Consider the following 22,413-nt stretch of genomic DNA (forward strand, 5'->3'; position numbering starts at 1 on the left):
CTTGCATTCTTGTCAGCAGCACAGGGGATCTGTACCTCTTTTTTAAAAAAATTAATTTATTAATTATTGATATATTGAAATATATCACCCACACACGAACACATACATAAACAATAAGTGTATAGTAATAGTTGTGAACTTACAAAACAAACATATATAACATCCTACAGGACTCTAATAACTCGCCCTACCACCAACAACTTACATTGTTCTTAAACCTTTTTAATGATTAAAGAGCATTGTCAAAATATTACTACTTACCAAAGTATTTTCCCCCAAGCCCCCAATTATTATCTTTATGTCATTTATATATGAACATACATAAACAATTAAGTATATAGTAAAAGTTGTGAACTTACGAAGCAAACATGCATAACATCATACAGGGGCCCCATACATCAACCCTCCACCAACACTATGCATTGTCGTGAGATCTTTTTTTTACAAATTATGAAAGAATATTGTCAAAATCTTACTACTAATTATAGTCCTTATCTTACATTTGGTGTGTTTTTCTCCCAACACACCTTATTTTTATTTTTTAAATATATTTTTTTATGACAGAACTTGTAAACTTAGAAAACAATCATGCACATGTGCAGAATTGCCCAGTAACACCCCTCTATCAACACACCATACTGTGGTGGAACATTTGTTGCAGATAAAATAATATCATCTGATTGTTACCATGTTACCATGTCCATAGCATACATTTGGTTCACATTTTCCATACTGCCCCATTATCAACACAGTGCGTCTTTGGCATAGATTGCAAGAATATTATATTATTACTGCCAACCATAAGTTATTCCTGTTGTATTTTTCCCATGTGCTCCCAACACCCTGCAGTAGTGATGTACATTTGCTCTAGCTCACAAAGGACACTCTTGCATCTGTACCATCAACCACAATTCTCATCCACCTCTTGGTTTACTGTGCTATTCAGTTCCTAGATTATTCTCTAGTATTCTATCAATTGGCATTTACATCCCTAGACTATCATTTTCAACCACATCCCTATTTATAAACTAGTTATTACTATTTTTTACCATCCATTTTATACATTTCAACACTTTTACAATAAAGGTAATTAAAAATTCTACATACGTTACACATCAGTAGTCCACTCTGTCCTCCTCTTATCTCCATTAAGAATCCACCACCTACCACCAGGTCTTGAAGATATTTTCCTACAATTTCTTCTAGAAGTTTTATGGTTCTTGCTTTTATTTTTAGGTTTTTGATCCATTTTGATTTTATTTTTGGATAAGGTGTGAGATAGAGGTCCTCTTTCCTTCTTTTGGCTATAGATATTAGTTCTTTCAGCACCATTTTGTTGAATGGAATGTTCTGCCCAAGCTGTGTGGGTTTGACAGGCTAGTAAAAAATCACAGGACCATACATGTGAGGGTCTGTTTCTGAACCATCAATTTGGTTCCATTGGTCTATGTATCTGTCTTTATGCCAGTACCATGCTGTTTTTACCACTATAGCTTGGTAGCATGATTTAAAGTCTGGAGATGAGGGTTCGCTTTTCCTTTTATGATGTTTCTGGCTACTGAGGACCTCTTACCCTTCCAAGTAAATCTGCTAATTGTGTTTTCCTTTTTTTTTTTTTTAATGCTGGTGGAATTTTTATCAGGGTTGCATTGAATCTGTATATCAATTTTGGTAGAATTGACATCTTAATGATATTTAGTCTTCCAATCCATAAGCATGAAATGTTCTTCCAGTTATTCAGGACTTTTTAAATTTCTTTTAACATTGGGTTGCTGTTTTCTGAATACAAGTGCTTTACATCATTGGTTAAGTTTATTCCTGACTACTTGAGTTTTATCTGTCATATTTTATTTTCACCACTCTTTTGACACTTTTATTGATATAATCTTCATTTCTAGATTCTCTTCCAGGCCTCTCTCTCCTGTTTTTTCTTTTCAGGCTCTAGCACACCCTTTAGTATTTCCTGAAAATCTGGTCTCTTGCTTAGAAATTCTCTCAGTTTCTGTTTATCTGTGAATATTCTAATACTGCGGTCATTTTTGAAGGACAGTCTTGCGGGATATAAAATTCTTGGCTGGAAGTTTCTCTCATAGTATCTTAAATATATCAGACCCCTATCTTCTTGCTTCCATGGTTTCTGGTGAGACATCAGCACTTAATCTTACTGGGTATCCCTTATATATTATGCATTGCTTTTCTCTTACTGATATCAGAATTCTCTTTGTATTTGGCATTTGACCTTCTGATTAATATGTATCTCGGTGTTGATCTATTTGGATTTTTTCAGATGGGAGTACATTGTGCTTCTCGTACATTGATAGATATGTCCTTCAATAGGGTTGGGAAATTTTCTAACATTATTTCTTAAAATATTCCTTCTGCCCCTTTTCCCTTCTCTTTTCCTTCTGTGACACCCATGCAATGTATATTTGCACATCTCTGGCTGTCATTTTGTTCCCTGAGACCTTGTTCAATTTTTTCCATTCTTTTCTTCATCTGTTCTTTTGTATGTTCACTTTCAGAGGCCATTATTTCAAGCTCACCAAGCCTCATCAAATCTGCTATTATATGATTCCAATGTTTTTAAAATTTCATTTATTGCACCTTTCATTCCCATAAGATCTGCTATTTTTCTATGTATGCTTTCAAATTCTTCTTTGTCCTCATTCAGTGTCTTCTTTTTTTTTTAAAGATTTATTTATTTATTTAACCCCCCCCACCCCCCGGTTGTCTGTTCTCTGTGTCTATTTGCTGCGTCTTGTTTCTTTGTCTGCTTCTGTTTTCGTCAGCAGCACAGGAAGTGTGGGCGGCGCCATTCCTGGGTAGGTTGCACTTTCTTTCGTGCTGGGCGGCTCTCCTTATGGGGCACACTCCTTGCGTGTGGGGCTCCCCTACACAGGGGACACCCCTGCGCGGCACAGCACTCCTTGAGCGCATCAGCACTGCGCATGGACCAGCTCCACACGGGTAAAGGAGGCCTGGGGTTTGAACCGCGGACCTCCCATGTAGCAGACAGACGCCCTAACCACTGGGCCAAGTCCGTTTCCTCAGTGTCTTCTTAATATCCTTAATCTCTTTACCCATCTCATTGAATTTATTAAGGAGATTTGTTTGAACATCTATGATTAGTTGTCTCAACTCCTTTATGTCATCTGGAGGCTTATCTTATTCCTTTAACTGGGCCATAGCTTCCTGTTTCTTGCTGTGGATTGTACTTTTTGGTTGGTGTCTTGGTATCTGGATTACTAGAGTATTTATTCTGGGTGCAGCTTTTATCTTTAGTTTAGGGCATCCTGCTCTTTCTCCCTTGCTGGTTGTGTAGTAGGAGCCAAGGATGTAATTGGTGCTATAAACTGTGGAAGCTCAAGCTGCCCTCATTGCCCCAGGGACAGATGAAGCATCTCTCAACTCTCTCCTTTCCCAGAGGTAGGGACCGTCACAGTTGTGTAGAATAATCCAAGACTATAGTTGCCAGAGAGACTGATGTTGCCCAGAGAGATTGATGAAGTTTCACACCCTTTTCTCCCCTGCCTGGGGCATGGATGGAGCTGCAGGTGTGGGCAGCAATCTATGCAGTGCAGGTCCAAGATGGCCGCAGTTGCCCCAGTAGACTTCCAATTATTCAGTTTGTGCCAGCCAAAGGTACCCTCAGTTACCTGGATAGACTGGAGCTGAGCTAGCCAGCCTCCTGCCTTCCACAGGTGGGACTGAAGCCTAGCCTAGGGCTGTAGACTGATCTGGGTGAAAGAAACCGGTTGCTACCGTCATTGTGATATTTGGTCAGCCCGGCTTCCCCTCAGGCTGGGGGTGGAGTCAAAATGGCGGCCACCAGCCTTTTCCAACCTGGACAAATTCACACCCCAGCTGTTCCTAGGGTTATTCCTTAGCCATCCGAGTCTACCAATCAGTAACTGAAATCAGCAGCCAACCGTCTCCTCCTCCCCTGTTTTTGGAAAATGGAGATTCCAATTCCAGCCACAGAACAGCTCCTGGGGCGACTTGTGCCACCAGGGTAGGATGATCACTGGCCTCCGCGGCTTGGCCGGTAATTTCCCGGAGAGGCTGGCACAGGTCCTCACAGCACTGGGTCTTAGGCTAGAGCTGCAATCTGACCTGGATGGAAAGTAGCTGGTCCCCACCAGCACTGGGATCCTCAGGCCGCCCCACTTCCCTATGTGCCTGGTGTGGAGTTAAGATGGCGGCTCCTGGCCTCTTTCTGACTTGGACAGGCTCAAACTTTAGATGATTCTCAGGATTATACTGTAGCCCACTTTGTGCCTCCAGTGGAGGATGGGCACCAGCCTCCAGGGTGTGGAGTGCTCTACTTATGAGTCTTCTCTGCAGATGGGCATCTCCTCCTTCCACTCCTTCAAGGATGTAGCAGGATGCTCTTCTGGCCTCCTGGAGCTCCAGAGAGCTCTGGGTGTTTACTAACTGCCCTATAGCAGGAGCTGACTCTAGGAGCTCTTTACTCCGCCGCCATCTTGCTGTTCTGTGTCTCTTTTTGTTGTGTCATGTTGCTGTGTCAGCTCTCCATGTGTGCAGCACCACTCCTGGGCAGGCTGCACTTTTTTTGCACGGGGTGGCTTTCCTTGAGGGGCACATTCCTTGTGTGTGGGGCTCCCCTACATGGGGGACACCCCTGTGTGGCAGGGCACTCCTTGCACGCATCAGCACTGTGCGTGGGCCAGTTCACCACATGGTCAGGAGGCCCTGGGTTTGAACCCTGAACCTCCTATATGGTAGATGGGAGTCCAATTGCTTGAGACACATTCGCTTCCCCTTATTGTTGGGTTTTAAGTATTCATTTTATATTTTGGATATAAGTCCTTTACTGAATATGTGTTTTGCCAACATTTTCTCCCAGTCTGTGGCTTGTCTTTTCATTCTCTTCAACATCTTGGCAATTTCATGATGAAACACATTTTGTTCAGTAAAGGAAGTGAGAGGACTAGTTTCATCGTGTTTGTAGGAATTTACTAGGTTAATATATATTATAATTAAGTGTGCTAATGATGCTTATTGTTGCAGTTCAAAGACATAGGCCAGAGATACTTAGCACAAATCATGCCCAAATACCCATTACCTCTTGATCTAACCTTACACATTTTTCCTACTTCTTTGGCTTAAATTTTGATTCCTGATGTTTGTTTGTTTGTTTTAAAGATTTATATATTTATTTGTTTTTCTCCCCTTCCCCCTTCCCTGCCCCCCGCCCCGGTTGTCTGTTCTCTGTGTTTATTTGCTGTGTGTTCTTCTTTGTCCGCCTCTGTTGTTGTCAGCGGCACAGGAATCTGTGTTTCTTTTTGTTGCGTCATCTTGCTGTGTCAGCTCTTCGTGTGTGCTGCACCATTCCTGGGCAGGCGCACTTTCCTTCGCACTGGGCGGCTCTCCTTATGGGGCGCACTCCTTGCGCGTGGGGCTCCCCTATGCGGGGGACACCCCTGCGTGGCAGGGCACTCCTTGCGCACATCAGCACTGTGTGTGGGCCAGCTCCACACGGGTCAAGGAGGCCTGGGGTTTGAACCGTGGACCTCCCGTGTGGTAGACGGAGGCCCTAACCACTGGGCCAAGTCCACTTCCCACTGATGATTTGAAAGTAAAATGAACCCTAATTCTCCTTTTGGAGGGACTTTGGAGATCTAGATTTATTTCATCAAGAGAAGTGTGTTCAAGGATGTAGGTGAAATCTCAGAAGCAGTGGTCCAAATCCAGTGTGTCTGGATAACACATCAAGAAGCTTTGGCTTACATGATCTTCTCTTAAGTCTGCCTTGTAGAGTGAAAGATAAATTGGATTTGAGATCTACAGCACAGCATTGCTGTTGTGCTTGAATTGGTAAGGTCCAAACACTCCTTAAATCCTGCTGCTCCTTAGACACATGTAACAAGTAAGCTCTGGTCATCAGCTGTTTGTGGCAGCCGGCTCACTTGTCTGGAAGAGTTTGTTACGCAGGAAATGAGTTTTGCCTTCATTTGTATGTGAGCAAAGCTAAAAAGCACTTTAGATGTTAGGTTTGCCATATAAGGGTACAGAAAAGAAAATGGGTCGTTCAGATAATTTTGCCTTTGATTCCACAGAAAGATGCTAAAATGGAAATGGGAACATAAACACAATCTCCACATCAACAAGCTAGACTTCTCTAAAGGCAGGATTAATTCCAACATAAGCAAAAGCTGCGTATTTTGCTGTAAAAAAAAACAAAACTAAACTAAACACCTTAACAACACATGTTTTTCAATTATTTCATCCAGTGGACGAAAGCAAACAATAGAAAAGTGTGCCTTCTTTTCCTTAAACAAAAAGATCATCTTCAGGAAAGGGGCACGCGAGGTCCTGTGCATCATAAGAGATCACTTGTTTCCAGAGCTGCCCCCAAATCCTGGAAGAGTGTCAGCCAGCTAAATTGTTAGAGAACCAGAAGGGCTGGCCATGGGTCACAGTCAAGAGGGAGATTCATCACCCAGGCAGCGCAGCATTGACATTCGTCTGGCTTTCCTCTCTGTCGGTCCTCTGCTCTCCGGGTTTGCTCTGTTTGACTCCAGTCCAGAGCCTCCCTGTGCTCTTTGCAGACCTTTGCTGACTCTGATCTTGTTCTGAACTTGATTCTGTGATGGGAGCCTAATCCTCTTCTGTGTTGCTGACCTTGCTGTTTGTGGCTCTGCGTTCTCCAGCTCCTCCTCTACCTTGCAAGCAGATTTTTAAATACCCTTCATGGTCTGGTTTAGACGCTCTTGACTTTTAATTAGTCACAGCCAGCCCGGGAGAGTTTTAACTTTTTTCTTTGGTAAAAATTTGGGTTTATTTCAGGTGGAATGAGGAGTCTCTATAGCGCTGGTTATTGTGTGGACTCGACATATCTAAGGAATATAGCCTGTTCCATCAGTAATAGAACCTTCCCAATACAGTCTTCTCAAAAGGGGTGGATAGGGGAGAAGGTGGAGCAGGCCCCCGGAAGGTGTATCAAATTCTCCAAGCGTGGGAGGAAAGTCTTAAAAGAACAAAAAGGTCCTCAGCTGCCAGATGCTTCTAAGGTAGGGTCGGGGAGCCAGCTTCCTCCCAGTGCTGTTCCCTCTTTAGGAGTCACTCGCAAGGGATAAAGGAAAGACTCCACCTGATGCAGACTTTCTCATTTCTGCAGCAGGATCCAGAAGGGAAAGGAACTAAACACTGAAGTTTACAGCTTACCTGGAGGCCCCCTCCCCTCAGCACAGGACATTCAGGGCGAGTGTCTTGCTCCCACGCTTTTTTTCCTGCCCACAGTGAGTAGAAGCCATTGAGAGCAGGAGTGGGACAATCACTCTTCACAAGTACTGTTCCCCCCACGGGTGGCCCCCTCGTCTGTTTGCTCATTGTGCTTGCCGTTTTCTGTCTGCTCGTTGTTTGTGCTTGTTGTCTGCTCGTTTTTGTTTTTTCAGGAGGCACTGGGCGCCAGACCAGGGAACTCCCATGTGGGGATGGGTGCTCAACTGCTTGAGCCCCTTTTGCTCCCTGCTTGCTTGGTTGTTTTTTTGCTCATTGTCTGCTTGTTGTTTGCTCGTTGCCTTGCTTGTTGTTTTTGCTCATTGTCTGCTCATTGTTTCCTTGTTGTTTGTTTGTCTTCTTTCGGAGGTACTGGAAACCAAACCCGGGACCTCCCATGTGTACTCAACTGCTTGAGCCACATCCATTCCCCATGAGTACTGTTTTGGTCGTAACGGCTGTACTTTCCCCGCATTCTCTGAGCACTTGAACGCTCTGGACAGGAAATGCCATGTGAGAGAGTCCTGACTGTGGCAGCACAGCAAGCTGGAGAGGGATGGAGGAGAAGGGATTGCTCTCTTCTCATCCTTGCCCCAGAGCTGCTATGTGCCTCTGGGCAAGTTTTTATTTTTTTTAACCTTTGATCTCTCCTTCCCTAAGATGAAATTTGTGAACTGTTGGGTCGCTGGCCCACTGAAATCCTTGAATAGCAGTTGGTGATACTGAATCTTCATGGAGTATGCTGATGTTGAAGGCTGCAGACAGCTCTAGGGGCTGGTGGGAAAAGTGATGTGGCGATAGTCCCAGTTCTCAGAGGAAGAGTGAGACATCCCACAACAATTGCCGTTTTTCAAAGTGATAGAATATACACTCTTGCATCATGGGAGGAAAAACAGCAAAGCCTGAGTTCTCTTTGGATCAGGACATTAAAGCATCTCAGAGGAAACCCCGTGATGCACCTGTAACGTTCCATGTCAGCAAAGCACAGCTGACACTCGTTTCTAAAGCTACTTCACAGCCATAGGAATTTGGAAAACGTTAAAGCACGGTAAATAGCCAGATGACCGTGGCATTCATCCAGGAGAGCGCCTGGCTAAGCTGGTCAATTTCAAGGAAATACTGTTCATTCTGGAACCCAAAGTCTTGTCTGCCATTGTCAGTATCAGTCTATTTACTGTAGATGTGTGCATTAACACACTTATTTAAAGGGCTTATTTAACTCTAGGCTTTATAAACCCAGTATAAAGCATTGAGAAAGACTCAATTCACTTAATGAATTAAGAACTATATATAGGGAAGTGGATTTGGCTCAACTGATAGAGCATCTGCCTACCACATGGGAGGTCCAGGGTTCAAATCCAGGGCCTCCTGACCTGTGAGATGAGCTGGCCCAGGCGCAGTGCTGATGCACGCAAGGAGTTCCATGTCACACAGGGATGACCCCCGCATAGGGGAGCCCCATGCGCAAGGAGTGCGCCCCATAAGGAGAGCCGCCCAGCACTAGAAAAGCGCAGCCTGCCCAGGAGTGGCACCACACACATGGAGAGCTGTCACAGCAAGATGACACAACAAAAAGAGACACAGTTTCCTGGTGCTGTTGATAAGGATAGAAGTGGTCACAGAAGAACACGCAGAGAATAGACACAGAAAGCAAAAAACCAGGGGTGGGGAGGGGAGAGAAATTAAAAAAAAAAAAAAAGAACTACATATAGTTTGCCTTACAATAAACTCAATTAACACACTATTGTGGTTCCAATAATTAACTGCCAATTCCTCCACAGTAGGAATTACTGAAATCTTAGTCCAAGTGTTTCTAGGAGAATTGTCTTTGCTCATTCTGGCCCAGATCCACAGATGCTATTGCTTATGGCTTATACTGTTTTTCTAAACCATTGGCAGAGAATTTTTAGTCTCTGTGTCTGAAAGGAAAATGCATCAATTTATCAATTGCAGGTTAGAGAAGTTGCTATCTTCCAATACTATTTTTAAAATGCCTGTAATTAGCTACATATTTCTCAAGAGGAGTCTCTCCCGCTCGCTCTTTTTTTTTTTTTTTCCATTTGCCAACATCTGTGTTTCTCTCTCTATGCTTTCTAACAGCTGACTACAAGTTTTGCTACCAACTGCCATAAGTGGGAGGATGGAGAGGCAGGAGCTGGGGAGGTGGGAATTGGGGACACTTTATGAAGCCCCTGAATTTTTAGTGGGAAGAATATGTGCAGCTTAAATCTGATCTGAAAAGGCCTCCACTCTTGGGTGGAAGTAAAAGATATTAGGAGCTACACTAAATGAAAAGAGCTATAGTTTCAGCAGCCTCACGTTTTACCATTTAACCATTTCACACCCAATTTGGGGCAGGCATTGGAATCGTCTTTCAAAAGAAGCAGAAAATATTAGTATGGATGGAGGTCTGGCCCTGAAACAAGCTAGCAAACAGAATTTGGAGAGTTAGTCTAAAAACTTAAAAGAATTAGAGTTTAAAGAAGAAGGTGTTTTTCACTACTGCCAAATTCCAGGATGATAAAATTCTATCTGCTCATTAATTCTTTGCAGTGACGCTTATCTATGTGCCTCTGGGGTCAGCCAGCTTGGTTCTGCACACCATGAACTATTCTCACTCAACTCTCTCCCTTTGCATCGCCTTCTTCATCCTTAGCCAAAGGCGAAAATTCTTAGCCAAAATCATAATTCAGCCCCTGAGTAGGGCTTGCATGGGATAGCAATTCCTAAACTGGGTTCTGTGGAACATTCTTTTGTAAATTGTTAGTGAGTGTGCTGTGAAGAAAGTATGTGAGCTAAAAAGAAGTTGGAAAATGCTGAATTAAAATAAGGCAAATGATTTATTTGCTTCAGGACTTCTCAGAATCTTCACGAATTTGTGCATTGTTACTTGCAAAGAGGGCTGCAGTATCATTGTTTCCCAAATACACGGGGTCACGGTGGACCGTTCTGAGGTATGTGTCTATAACAACTGTTAAGAGTTTTCAGTGGACCTGAAAGACGGTTTCAGAAATGCTAATCTAAAAGCATTCCATGAACTGTGCTCTGAAATGTATCCTTTCATGATCCAACCCAGGTGCTAAGGGAGTAAGTAAGGAACACAAAGCCAGTACCTTTTTCTGCTTCTGTCTTGTAGTTGCTGTATTGCACCCAGCCTGAGAGCTTCAAATCAGTTCTGTCTCCGCCAGCCCTCCCACCTTCAGCTCCTAAGTCCAACATTCAAAGTTCTCCACACTATGGCTTCAAAGCACCTTTTTAATTTCACCACTTGAGAGAATTGAGACAGGAATATAAACAAACAAAGCATTACATGCATCTCTCACTGTCTGTCTACCCACACAAATTCTTCCTTCTTTTTTTTTCCCTCCATGAGATGATTCCCTTGCCTGTTTGCTCGTTGTTTTTACTCATCGTCTGCTCATAGTTTTTGCTTGATGTCTCCTCGTTGTTTGTTTGTCTTCTTCAGGAGGCACCGGAAACAGAACCCAGGACCTCCCATGTGGGAGGCAGGCACCCAACTGCTTGGGCCACATCTGCTCCCTGCTCATTTTTTGTTGTTTTTGCTCACTGTCTGCTGGTTGTCCTGCTCATTGTTTTTTCTCAATGTCTGCTCATTGTTTTTGGCTCATTGCTTGTTTTTTCTCATCTGCTCTTTGTTTTTGCTTGACGTCTGCTCGTTGTTTGTTTGTCTTCTTTAGGAGGCACCAAAGAATGGAATCAAACCTGGGATCTCCCATGTGGGAGGAGGAAGCTCAACTGCTTGAGCCACATCACTCCATTCTTCTTTGAACCTTTGATCTCCCACCTCGCCCTTTTCTCATTTCCATCCCCTTACCATGAATACCCATTCTTTCTGTCTCCACATGTCAAATCCCACCTGTGGTTTGAGGGCAATCTCAAATGCCACCACTTTCCAGAGGACTTTTCCCATCACCCTTTTCCAGAACTAAAAGTTGTCCTTCTCTCCCCTTTGAACTTTCATAGCCCCTTAATTGCCTTTCATGGTACTTAACATTCTGCCTTATTTGGTAATTTGCCATCAGTTTGCTTTTAATCTTCTTTAATAATGCTACCTTCCATTTGCTGAGCATCTACTATATATTAGGTACATTGCTAAGTGTTTTATGCACCTTTTCCTCACTCGCTCTGAAATGTTAGTGTTAGGAAAAAGTCGACCTGCTCAGGCATCCTAGCTGCCACATGGCAAAGCCGGTCTTTAGATGCAGACCCGGGGCTTCCTGTCTTAAAAGCACACAGGCCAAAAAGTGGCTCTGCTTTGTATTTTTGTTAAGGAAAAAATTTTTGTAACAAGTTCTATTTAACGTGGACAATCATGTAGAAAAAAAAACCAAGTAGAAATCTAAAGGGGTTTTTAAACAAGCAACTTTACAAAGACTTCAGAAGTACTGTTGAGCATGAGTGAACACATTCTCAGCAATAAGAAGCATACCAAACAGTTATAAAACAGATTGGGATTCCAAATCACTAATTCCTTTCAACCATGAAATTTAGCAAAAATCTTAAGCCACTATAGACCATTTTAATTTCCTGGCTGCTAAAACAAATACCATACACTGGATTGACTTACATAATGGAATTTATTGGCTCCCTCTTTGGGAAACAAGGTGGCTTGCTTTCTCCCAGGATTGGCAACTTCTGGCTGACTGGCGATCTTTGGGGCCCCTTGGATTGGCTATGGCAGTGACTATGACAGTGTCTTCTCCTTTCTCTTCTGGATTCTGATAAACTTCCAGCTTTGTCTTCTCTCTCTTCTGTGGCCTTCGCTCTAAGGCCTCTGGTAATAGGATTAAGATCCATCCTGATTCTGTTGGGCCAGACCTAAACTGAAGTAATCTCATCCAGAGCTCCTATTACGATGGCTTAACACCCACAGGAATAGATTAAGATTAAGAACATGCTTTTCTGGGGTACATTATGCCAAGTCATCACATGGACTTCAGCAAAATAGACTCAGTTTTGCAAGGGATTCCTTTTGGTGCCTGTTTTACTCATCTAATCCTATGCCAGCTGCAGGAGGTTAGTAACAGTCACGTCTGTGCCAAAATAACAACAATGATAATGATAATAAAAACTATTTATTGAGGGCCTACCATTGTATTCATTGTATTTGCTGGGCATTGTAGTAGTTGTTTGATCTACAATATCTTACTTAATTCTCATTATAGTTTTATGAGATGAATCTCCTTATTCCCATTTACTCACAAGGAAACTGAGACTCTGGGAGACTAAGCAACCTACCCAAGGTCAAAGGCTAGTAAAGACAGAATTGGGATTATAATCTACATGTGACTGCAAAACAAAACTCTTGTAGTGAGTAGTCTTCAACTGGGATTAGGCATACTTCTAAATTTTTTACTTTTAAAGTATACGTATTAGCCAGAGGGGTGCTGACACAAAATACCAGACATCTTTTGGCTTTTATAGAGGGTATTAATTTAGGGTAGAAGCTTACAGTTACCAGGTCATAAAGCATAAGTTACTTCCCTCACCAAAATTTGTTGCTACGTGTTGATGCAAGATGGCAGGTGATGTCTGCGAGAGTTCAGGCTTCCTCTTACTCCTAAGGTTCCGTGGTCCCAGCTTCTTCCAATCTCAGCCGCAGGCTGGGGCAAGTCTTGTCTCTCTCCCAGGGCTCGTCTCTCTTCAGGCTCAGCTGTTCTGCTCTCTCTGCAAGGCCAGCTGTAGCCTGTCAGGCTCTCTTTCTTCCCAGGGCCTCTGCCATGTCTATGCCATCTCTGTTCCTCTGTGTTCTTCTCCTCCCTTCTCTGCCCTGCAGTTTCTCTGTGAGTCCCCACCCACCAAGGGGACAGGGACCCAACGTCCTGCTGACGTGGCCCAATCAAAACCCTAATCATTATTTAATCAAGTAAAAGTGAAACCTCTGAATCCAATATAATCTAATATGCCCAGAAGAACAGACAAGTTTGCAAACATTATCCAAAGTCTATTTTCGGAATTCATAAACAATACAAACTGCTATACTTACAGCATACAGGTTTTTTTCTGTTTTGTGTGTGTGTTTTTAAAAAAGATTTATTTATTTATTTATTTTTCTCCCCACCCCTCACCCCCAGTTGTCTGCTCTCTGTGTCCATTCGCTGTGTGTTCTTCTGTGTCCACTTGTATCTTGTCAGCGGTACTGGGAATCTGTGTCTCCTTTTGTTGTGTCATCTTGCTGCGTCAGCTCTCTGTGTATGCAGCGCCATTCCTGGGCAGGCTGTACTTTTTTCATGCTCTCCCCCATGGGGTGCACTCCTTGCGCGTGGGGCTCCCCCTACGTGGGGGACACCCCTGCGTGGCACGGCACTCCTTGCACGCATCAGCACAGTGTGTGGGCCAGCTCCACAAGGGTCAGGAGGCCCTGGGTTTGAATCCTGGACCTCCCATGTGGTAGACGGATGCTTTAACTGTTGAGCCAAGTTCACTTCCCAAAATACAGTTTTAAGGAAATCAATTTCCAAATCTCCAACCCTCCCCATTAAGACATTCTGTCTTGGAATGAGTTTGAGATAAATCTTCATAACCCTTACCCATTTCAAATCTTACTATGGGCACATAGCCCCAGGGTGTAAAAATCCCCAGATGCCAAAAAAGGGAGAGATGCATTTGGTGGGCATTGACGGCATTGTGAGCTCCCGGGCTCCCTGTCTTTCCCAGTTTTATTCTTAATTCTGTTAAAGCTGGAGGGTGGCATTCCTGTGTCGAGAAATTCTGATTCAGCTCAAACAATAGAGTGGGGTTATAGAAGTAATGGGTTGTTTTTTTTTCTCCTCAAACAACTTTACCTTTTCCACCTCCTGATTATTGAGTAAAATCCTTGTGAAAGTCAGGGAGCAGATGTGGCTCCCACATGGGAGGTCCCAGGTTGAGTCCTCAGTGCCTCCTAGAAACAAGCTAACAAATGAGAAAACCAACCCCGAGGGGCTGATGTGGCTAGTGATTGAGTGCTGGCTTCCCACATACGAGGTCCTGGGTTCAATCCCCAGCCCTGGTACTTCAAAAAAAAAGTCTTGTAAAACTAAAGCAGAGAACACAAATAAGAAATACTGAATTCTAAAAAAAGGAATTCTTAAGATATTTTTCATTTTAACAATTTTTTCCTGCTATTCTCAATGCTGAGCTCTTTATAACCGAAAGCAAGTCATCTTTGACCAATACAGGGTAGTGACTCTAATTTTAAAAAATATAACAGGAACTTTAAAGTTTTTGTTATTAAGAGTTATAAATAATTTAAACTTTTTATATGATGAGATAAAGATTGAATATAACTGGCATGAATAGTCCATGATATGATTTGGTAGTATAGTTTTAATGATCAATTCTGAAAAATAAATCACATGAAAGTTTTATCTGTATTTTTCAGCTAATGCATCTTGAAAAATATTTTTATACATTTAGCACCTTAGGTCTCAGGAAATAAAATGAATTTTAAAATTTCAATTGATATATGTATTTTTATTATAGTTATAATGGGGTGATCAAAGAGTTTCAACCATAAAAGACTTTTAACCATAAAATATATTAGGACAGAATTTTGTGGGCAGGCAGAATAGAAATATGAATTCAAATAGAACAGTGAAAGATGTTAAATTTTCAAATGGTAAAAAAGAGCTTTCTTATTTTAAAAAGTAAATGATAGTGGGTATCAAATAGTTATATTTCATTATATAATATAATAATTGTATTTTAAAATATCAATATTTACAATATATCAGAAATTATATATATATATAAAATATTATACATGAAAACTTAAAAACGAGCAAGGGGGTACAAAATTTTTTAAATTATTGGGTGTGCAAACAAAAAATTTTGGAAGACCCCTATTTTGCATGATATACCATGCTGACTGAAAAATAGGGCTCCAGTTATTATTCACAGGTGGATTTAGCTAAATAGTGCTCGAGATACATACAGTTTTGTATGCTAAGTTTTTAATGATTATTTCTGTGGGAAGCATTCTTTTCCCTCAAACTGTACTGCCTGCCTTTCCAGGTAAAGGGTGTAAGACTGTCAAGCCCTCGATCACCGTAAGTCAGCCTCTTCTGCTCTTCTGGGGGCTGCGTGCATTCCTAGAGCTGGGATGAGGGCGAGGAGTGTTTTAAGCCCTGAGGCGGGCCAGGGTTGCCTCCTGCTTGGAGTTTGGAGCCAAGAAAGGTTCCAGGTAACATGCTCTGGTGCCACCACTAACCCCTCAGGTAGAGGTAGCCTTCTAGACTAAGACCCTGTGGGGTCACCCACCACCTGGGCTGTCCTGGGACTACACTGGTGTTAGCACTGAGTTCTCCTTCTTGGGAAACCCCTCTCTGGGAAGTGAAAGGTCCATTTTCTGGGATGGGTGTGGAGGGTAGGGGGAGGGTACAAAACCCGTACAGCGGCTCAAGAAATAGGAGCTGGAAGCAACACTGAGTTAGCATCAAATGCACAGGCATAAATGACCCACCTTCCCTAGTCGCTGCTGCTGATTGTTGCCCAGGCCACTGATATTGGCAACTACGACCTATGGATCGTTCGTGCTCACCCGAGCAATGTGACCTGTGTGCAGAAACCATGAACGTTAACAGCTCGTCTTTGACTTGGCTTGTGGATTAGCTATTGTACGTTGTGGATTAGCTATTGTACGTTGCATTGAGATGGTGCTGGCTAAACTTTTAACATGGTGGATATTGTGACCATGTTTTCTCAGAGTTCAGATGATGACAACGAGAATCAGCACCAGCAGGTTCTGGATAGCATTGGAGAAAAAACAAAAACCCGAAAATGTCTGGGTTCTTTTAATGACACAGAGACACGAACAACTGGATTGTGGGTGTGTGTAGATGATCCAAAGAGAATGTACTGCACACGACACAGATCTTGGGATTGGGCATGGTGGAAAAGGGGAAGGAAAAGTACATTTGGAGACTGAATTTCACAAGTGCAGGATGAGATAGGCAAATACTTTAAAATCAATCAAAAGTCTTATTATTTCCCCCAAAGACGACAATTTCTGTCGAAAATGGTGGCCACTGAATTAGCTGGGGTACACTACACCAATGAACACATATTATCTATTTTTCTCTTTGAACTATTTGAAACAGCCAAGTTGCACACCCAGATTCTGAGATTGCAGGTTACATGTCCTAGAGGCAAGCAAAAGAGGACATTTTGGTAACAGATGTGTTGGCTTCTTGCAATATAGAGCTGATTCTGTCAGGCCTTACCAACCTTTCTAGAGTTTGTCACGGGATGAATTGCATTCTCAAGTACTTTGATTTGAAAACCAGAATTTCAATTTGTTTTCTTGATTTCCTTGAAGATTTTAATGCAAGTGCAAAGAACATAAAATAAAAAATTGTTGGTATCTTATCCAAATACAAACTAGACTTTGCTTTTCTCTATGCATACTCAGTAGGTAGGAGAAATGTAAGTTTTGGAAAATTCTATTTAGTCTATAAATTTCTTACCAAACCAAACAAAAATATCTTCCCTGCTAAATGTTCTACAAACCTTTTATACAATTGTGCTAAAAAGGGGTATGATTTGTTTCCCTCTGTTATTGAGTTTTCATAATTAAAGTTTTTGGTCACTTCTCCATTTCCTCAAAATGTGCAGGAACACTTAATAATATTCTGACTTTATAGAAATAGTTGATATCCCTAGTCATGTGCCTACAAGATGCCAGACAGTAAAAAGATGTTACGGGAAACAGATATGGCTCAAGCATTTGGGCTCCCATCTGCCATGTGGGAGGTATGAGGTTCAGTTCCCAAGACCTCCTGGCGAGGGAAGCTGGCCTGCGTGGTGAGCTGGCCTGCGTGGAGTGCTGCTCCATGCAGGGGTGCTGGCTCACATGGAGAGCTGGCACAGCAAGATGATGCAACAAAGAGACACAGAGGAGGGACAATAAGAGACACAGCAGACCAGGGAGCTGAGGTGGCACAAGAGATGGAGCGCCTCTCTCCTACTCTGGAAGGTCCCAGGATGGGTTCCTGGTGCTACCTAAAGAGAAGATGAGCAGACACAGAAGAGTACACAACGACTGTACACAGAGAACAGACAGTGAGTGCAAAACACTGAGGGGAGGGGGGTGAGGGCAGGAGGAGTAAATAAATCCTAAAAAAAAGGATGTTCAAATATTGGTCTATTATAAACTGCATTTTCAAAGTTTGGAAGAAGTGGAGTGAACTTCTGTAATTTGGAAAAACATTGAGAATGAAAATGGAGAAAACTATTATAATAAAACAGAAATTTACATTCTCTTTCTCCAAAACTATTTGGTGATATTTGTAGACACCATAAGGAGACTAGAAAAGGATGAACTGACTGCCCTTGAGTTGTTCAATGTTATGTGTAGATTGTGATAAAAGCCTCAAAACTAACAAAACAAAATGAAACAGTAAAGGGAAGGCAAGTTAAAGAGAACTTTCTCAATGTCTTTACTAAAACTTTAGCTTGTTTGGAATCCATCTTCTGGTTTACAAGTTCTCTTCTTTGCCTCTGTGCTTTAAAACCATTTTTGCTAAGAAAGATGACATTCACTGTGCTTCTGAGTATTTAAAAATGATAAATATTTTAGACATGAATAGTCTATATGATGAATTTATAGATAAAAATGATCTGATTGATAAACACCTGGTCTACCAAAGCAAGTCTGTAAATAAAAAGTGGATGGCATATTTGGAGAGCCGGAAATGAATTCCCACAATTCTAAAATCCTGCAGTTGCTAGTAAGTAAAATGCTAAGTACTATATACTCAAATACATTTGTTGTGAGAATATTTAGCTTGATGTTACCACTTTGAACTGACACAAGCTATCAGTATAATGTGGGCTTGGTAAAAAGAGAGCTGCAGTTCAAAGAAAATTTTACATTTGACTGTATTCACTGTACCACTACATAAAAGAAAAGAAGGATGTATTGAATGCTGCAAGCAATTCAGAGATGCACTATTGGAAAAGGAAACAGAGGAGTAGAATAACCTACTGAATCATGGGGCAGAAAGAAACACGTATTGTTATTTTTTATTAAATTGAGATAACAGTTTAATTAGTCCTATTATATTTATAGTCTCTTTTGAAAAACATATTTATATATCTTAAGAATATACAATATGTAGCTCATAAAATTTAAATAGCCAATAAAGAGTTTAAAAAATTAAATTAAATTGCTATATCAGAACAAACACTAAAAATTTTTGTGATATTTTTTCACGAACATGTTTTGTGTTTAATTAGTCCTACTATTAATTACTACCAATTGACACTGTTAACAAGTCTTATTGTTTTGTTTAGATAATAATCATTTATGTAACAGAAAAGTAAACAATACAGAATAATATATATAATTTCAAATAAATACCTATTTTTCATATTTTTATGTTAAGGTAGTATATTAGTCAGCCCAAGAGATGCAGAGGCAAAATACCAGAAATCGATTGGTTTTTATAAAGGGTATTTATTTGGGGTAGAAGCTCACAGTTACCAGGCCATAAATCGTAAGTTACTTCCCTCACCAAAGTCTGTTGCCACGTGTTGGACCAAGAAGGCTGCTGACATCTGCCAGGGTTCAGGCTTCTTGGGTTCTTCTCTTCCCGGGGTTCATTTCTCTCTGGGCTCAGCACCTCTGTTTTCTCCACAAGGTCAGCTATAGACTCTCAGGTGACTGACTCTGTCTCTCTTCCCCAGGGCTCGATTCTCTCCAGACTCAGCTGCTCTGCTCCTCTGTGTGCTTACTTCCTGGGGCTCCAGCTCAAAACTCCAACCTCCCTTCTCTGTGGTGCAGTTTTCTGTGAGTCCCCACCCACCAAGGGGACTGATGTGGCTCAATTAAAGCCCTAATTATAATTTAGTCATGCCCAGAGGAACAGACCGGTTTACAAATGTAATCCAATATCTATTTTTGGAATTCATGAATAATGCCAAACTGCTATAGGTAGTTACACATATGTGTACAATTATCTATTATGTTCTATTAGGACTTATATTTGGTCTGGATGACTGTGGCCTGATTTAGCTCTCCACAATTTGGTTGCCATACCTGTGAGAGACAGGTGCTCAATAAATATTGGGGGCAAAAGTGAATATACCTGCGACGGTTTACTCGGTCAGTAGAGGTGGGGTCTGGCTGCGGACGAGGGGTCGGTCCAGCTCTGGACGAGGGGTCGGTCCCACTTGGGACGAGGGGTCAGTCCCGCTTGGGACGAGGGGTCGGTCCGGCAGCAGACGAGGGGTCGGTCTCACAGGGGTTGCACGGTTCGGCTGACGGGGTTGCCCGGCGAAGCCGGCGACGAAGGGGTCGCCCGGAGAAGCAGGCGACGAACTGGGGACAAGGGGGGCCAGGCCCTTGTCGGGGGCTCTCAGGACTGGACGGCGCACGGCAGAAGAACTACTGCGGAGACAAGGTAAACACGCAAGTCCACTTTATTGAGGGAGAGGCAACAGTTTTATAGGGGCTGTGGAAGGCTGATTGGTCGAAGCCACACCCTGTTCTGATTGGTTGCCAGAGAAAGGTCAGTGGGCGGTACTGGACGGGGGAGGGGTGGTGGTTAGGGATTGGCTGTCGCTGTTGCTGGGGGAAGGGGCAGGGTTTAGGGATTGGTGGCTGCTGTTGCTGGGGTGGAGGGCAGACTTGAGTTTCCGGCCCACGCCTGGCTGTTGCTGCTGTCGGGGGAGGGGAAAAGGACAGACTGGAATTTTCCGCCCTGCGCCTGCGCAGGGAGAAAGAAGAAGAAGGGTGCCGCCCCACAGGCATCGTGTGGCGCCATCCGGGAGGAGGGGCGGCCGCGGAAGCATGGCTGCCGAGAAGGGGAGACCCGAGGGCACTCTGCGCCCATGCCGAGCTTCCTTCAGGGGTGGCGGTGAGTCCGACCAGCCACCCTATTATGGGGGCAGCGGCTTGGCCTGCCGCGGCTGCTCCCCCGCCAGGCCAGCAAACCACATTTCAGCCCGAGGGGTGACCGCATATACCTTAGATGTTTGATAAAGTTTGTTTTTTTTTTTAAATTCAAATATTTATTGAGCAGCTAGGGAAACACAATGATGATTAAAACACAGTCAAAGAGGTGAGGCAAATGCACAAGTAATATTAATAGAAAGCAGATTATGGTTCATTGAAGCACAGCAGTCAAAAGAAAAGTGCTTTAGGAAATCAGGATATTGCTTCCAGCCTGGAAGGCAGTGTGGATGGTTGCCAAATAAGGAAGGAGGATTGAGATTAAAAGAGAAGACTTCAGGCTGGATTGTTGGTGATACTCAGTATGAACTATATTTGTCTCTCCTTTTCCTCTCCCCATCTTTGGGCTTAATTTACCAGTAGTGCTCAGGACAGTTCAGTGTGCTTTTTCTATACTTGCTTGCATTTTTGCTTTACTGTCTTCTATAGAACTAGGTCCTTTTGGTGTTTCAGGAGTTTTTTCCTATCTTTTGAAGGATTCTTGACCTTTTGATTTGGGTGTTGATGGTTTTGAGTTTTTCCATTCTGGTTTGATTTTTGTGCATTTTTGGCTGGAGTTTCTCTGACAGATTTCTTCACTGGAGCTCTTTCTTCTGTTTCCTCATCATCAAAATCATCATCATCATCATCTTCATCTTCATCATCATCGTCATTATCTTCATCAGCAAGTTCTACTTTTTTCTGTGGACCCTTGCTACCACTGCCAGGGCTAATCGCTTTCCAGATGTGCTTAAGAATTTCACATCCTCTTCCTCTTCATCTTCTGACTCTGCATCTTCCTCGACAGCTTCTAAGTGCTGTTCACTAATATGCCCAGGCCCAGAACCACACTTCACCTGTAAGACAACAGGTGGCGTTGTTTCAAAGCCTCCCAGGGACGCCGTTGGCTGTACAGACATTTTCAAAGCTGCCTGTGTTACTTTAATTGGACTGCCTTCATAATTCATTGCCTCTGCTTCAACAAGGTACAATTCATCCTTTGCACCAGCTCCTAAACTGACCGTTCTTAAAGATAACTGGTGCTCGTTTTCATCATTATCCACCTTAAAGAGATAATCTTTGTCAGCCTTTAGTTCACAGCTGAAAAGATAGCTCTGGGGGGCTCAAGCCCATGTCCATGGAATCTTCCATAGGGGGGTGGCACACACTTAGGTGGGAGAGAAGGCGGATGGAGACAGGCACCCACTGTTCCAAAGAACAGCCACGCAGGGCGGAATCACACCAGGGACTGATAAAGTTTTGTTAACTTTCAGACTTTGTTACCATGTGAGAAAATATCTCTATCCTTATGGGGGGAAATTATTTTTTTAAATAGAAACTAAGATTTGGATTCTGATATTTTCTTGACTATGACAAAAAAATATTTATAGAAATTGTTTCTTCCAAACAAATCTTTCCAGTGAGTCATGGGAAATGGATATGTGGGTCAGAACACTGAGTTGATAGTGGTGAGAATCTAGGCACCAAATTGCTGGGTCACACACACCTTGTCCCAATTCTTGTTCTCCTTATACTATTGAGTACTCCCCAGTCTTTGTTTCAGGTCAACGTGCTAAGACTGGGATGAAGTCTTGATTTTAATCACACACCCACGTAGATTTTCAAAAAATAGCATTTGAATACTCACTGTACGTCAGGCATGGTGAAAGCATATGCATCTTCTCATTTGGATCTCACAATAAGGTAAGAGATGGATACAATTATTAGTCCTAGGGAAGCAGACTTGGCCCAGTGGTTAGGGCGTCCGTCTACCACATGGAAGGTCCGCGGTTCAAGCCCCGGGCCTCCTTGACCCGTGTGGAGCTGGCCATGCACAGTGCTGATGCACGCAAGGAGTGCCATGCCACGCAAGGGTGTCCCCCGCGTGGGGGAGCCCCACGCGCAAGGAGTGCACCTCGTAAGGAGAGCCGCCCAGCGGGAAAGAAAGCACAGCCTGCCCAGGAATGGTGCTGCCCACACTTCCCATGCTGCTGACAACAACAGAAGCGGACAAAGAAACAAGACGCAGCAAATAGACACCAAGAACAGACAACCAGGGGAGGGGGGGAAATTAAATAAATAAATAAATCTTTAAAAAAACAAAACAAAACAATTATTAGTCCTAGTTGACAGACAAAGAAGTAGAGGTTTGATGAGGTCATAAAATATGCCCAAGATAACCTAGCTAGTAAGGGATAGAGATGAAATTTGAGTCCAGATCTTTTCAACTCCAAAGT

The 22,413-nt window shown here is 42.8% G+C and overlaps 1 pseudogene; it reads right to left on the reverse strand.

Moving 5' to 3' along the window:
- Positions 1 to 20,314: 20,314 nt before the first annotated feature.
- On the reverse strand, positions 20,315 to 21,369 carry LOC101417578 (nucleophosmin pseudogene; annotated as a pseudogene).
- Positions 21,370 to 22,413: the final 1,044 nt, after the last annotated feature.

The sequence above is a fragment of the Dasypus novemcinctus genome, chromosome 13 (assembly GCF_030445035.2).
Source record: "Dasypus novemcinctus isolate mDasNov1 chromosome 13, mDasNov1.1.hap2, whole genome shotgun sequence".
Classification (NCBI taxonomy): domain Eukaryota; kingdom Metazoa; phylum Chordata; class Mammalia; order Cingulata; family Dasypodidae; genus Dasypus; species Dasypus novemcinctus.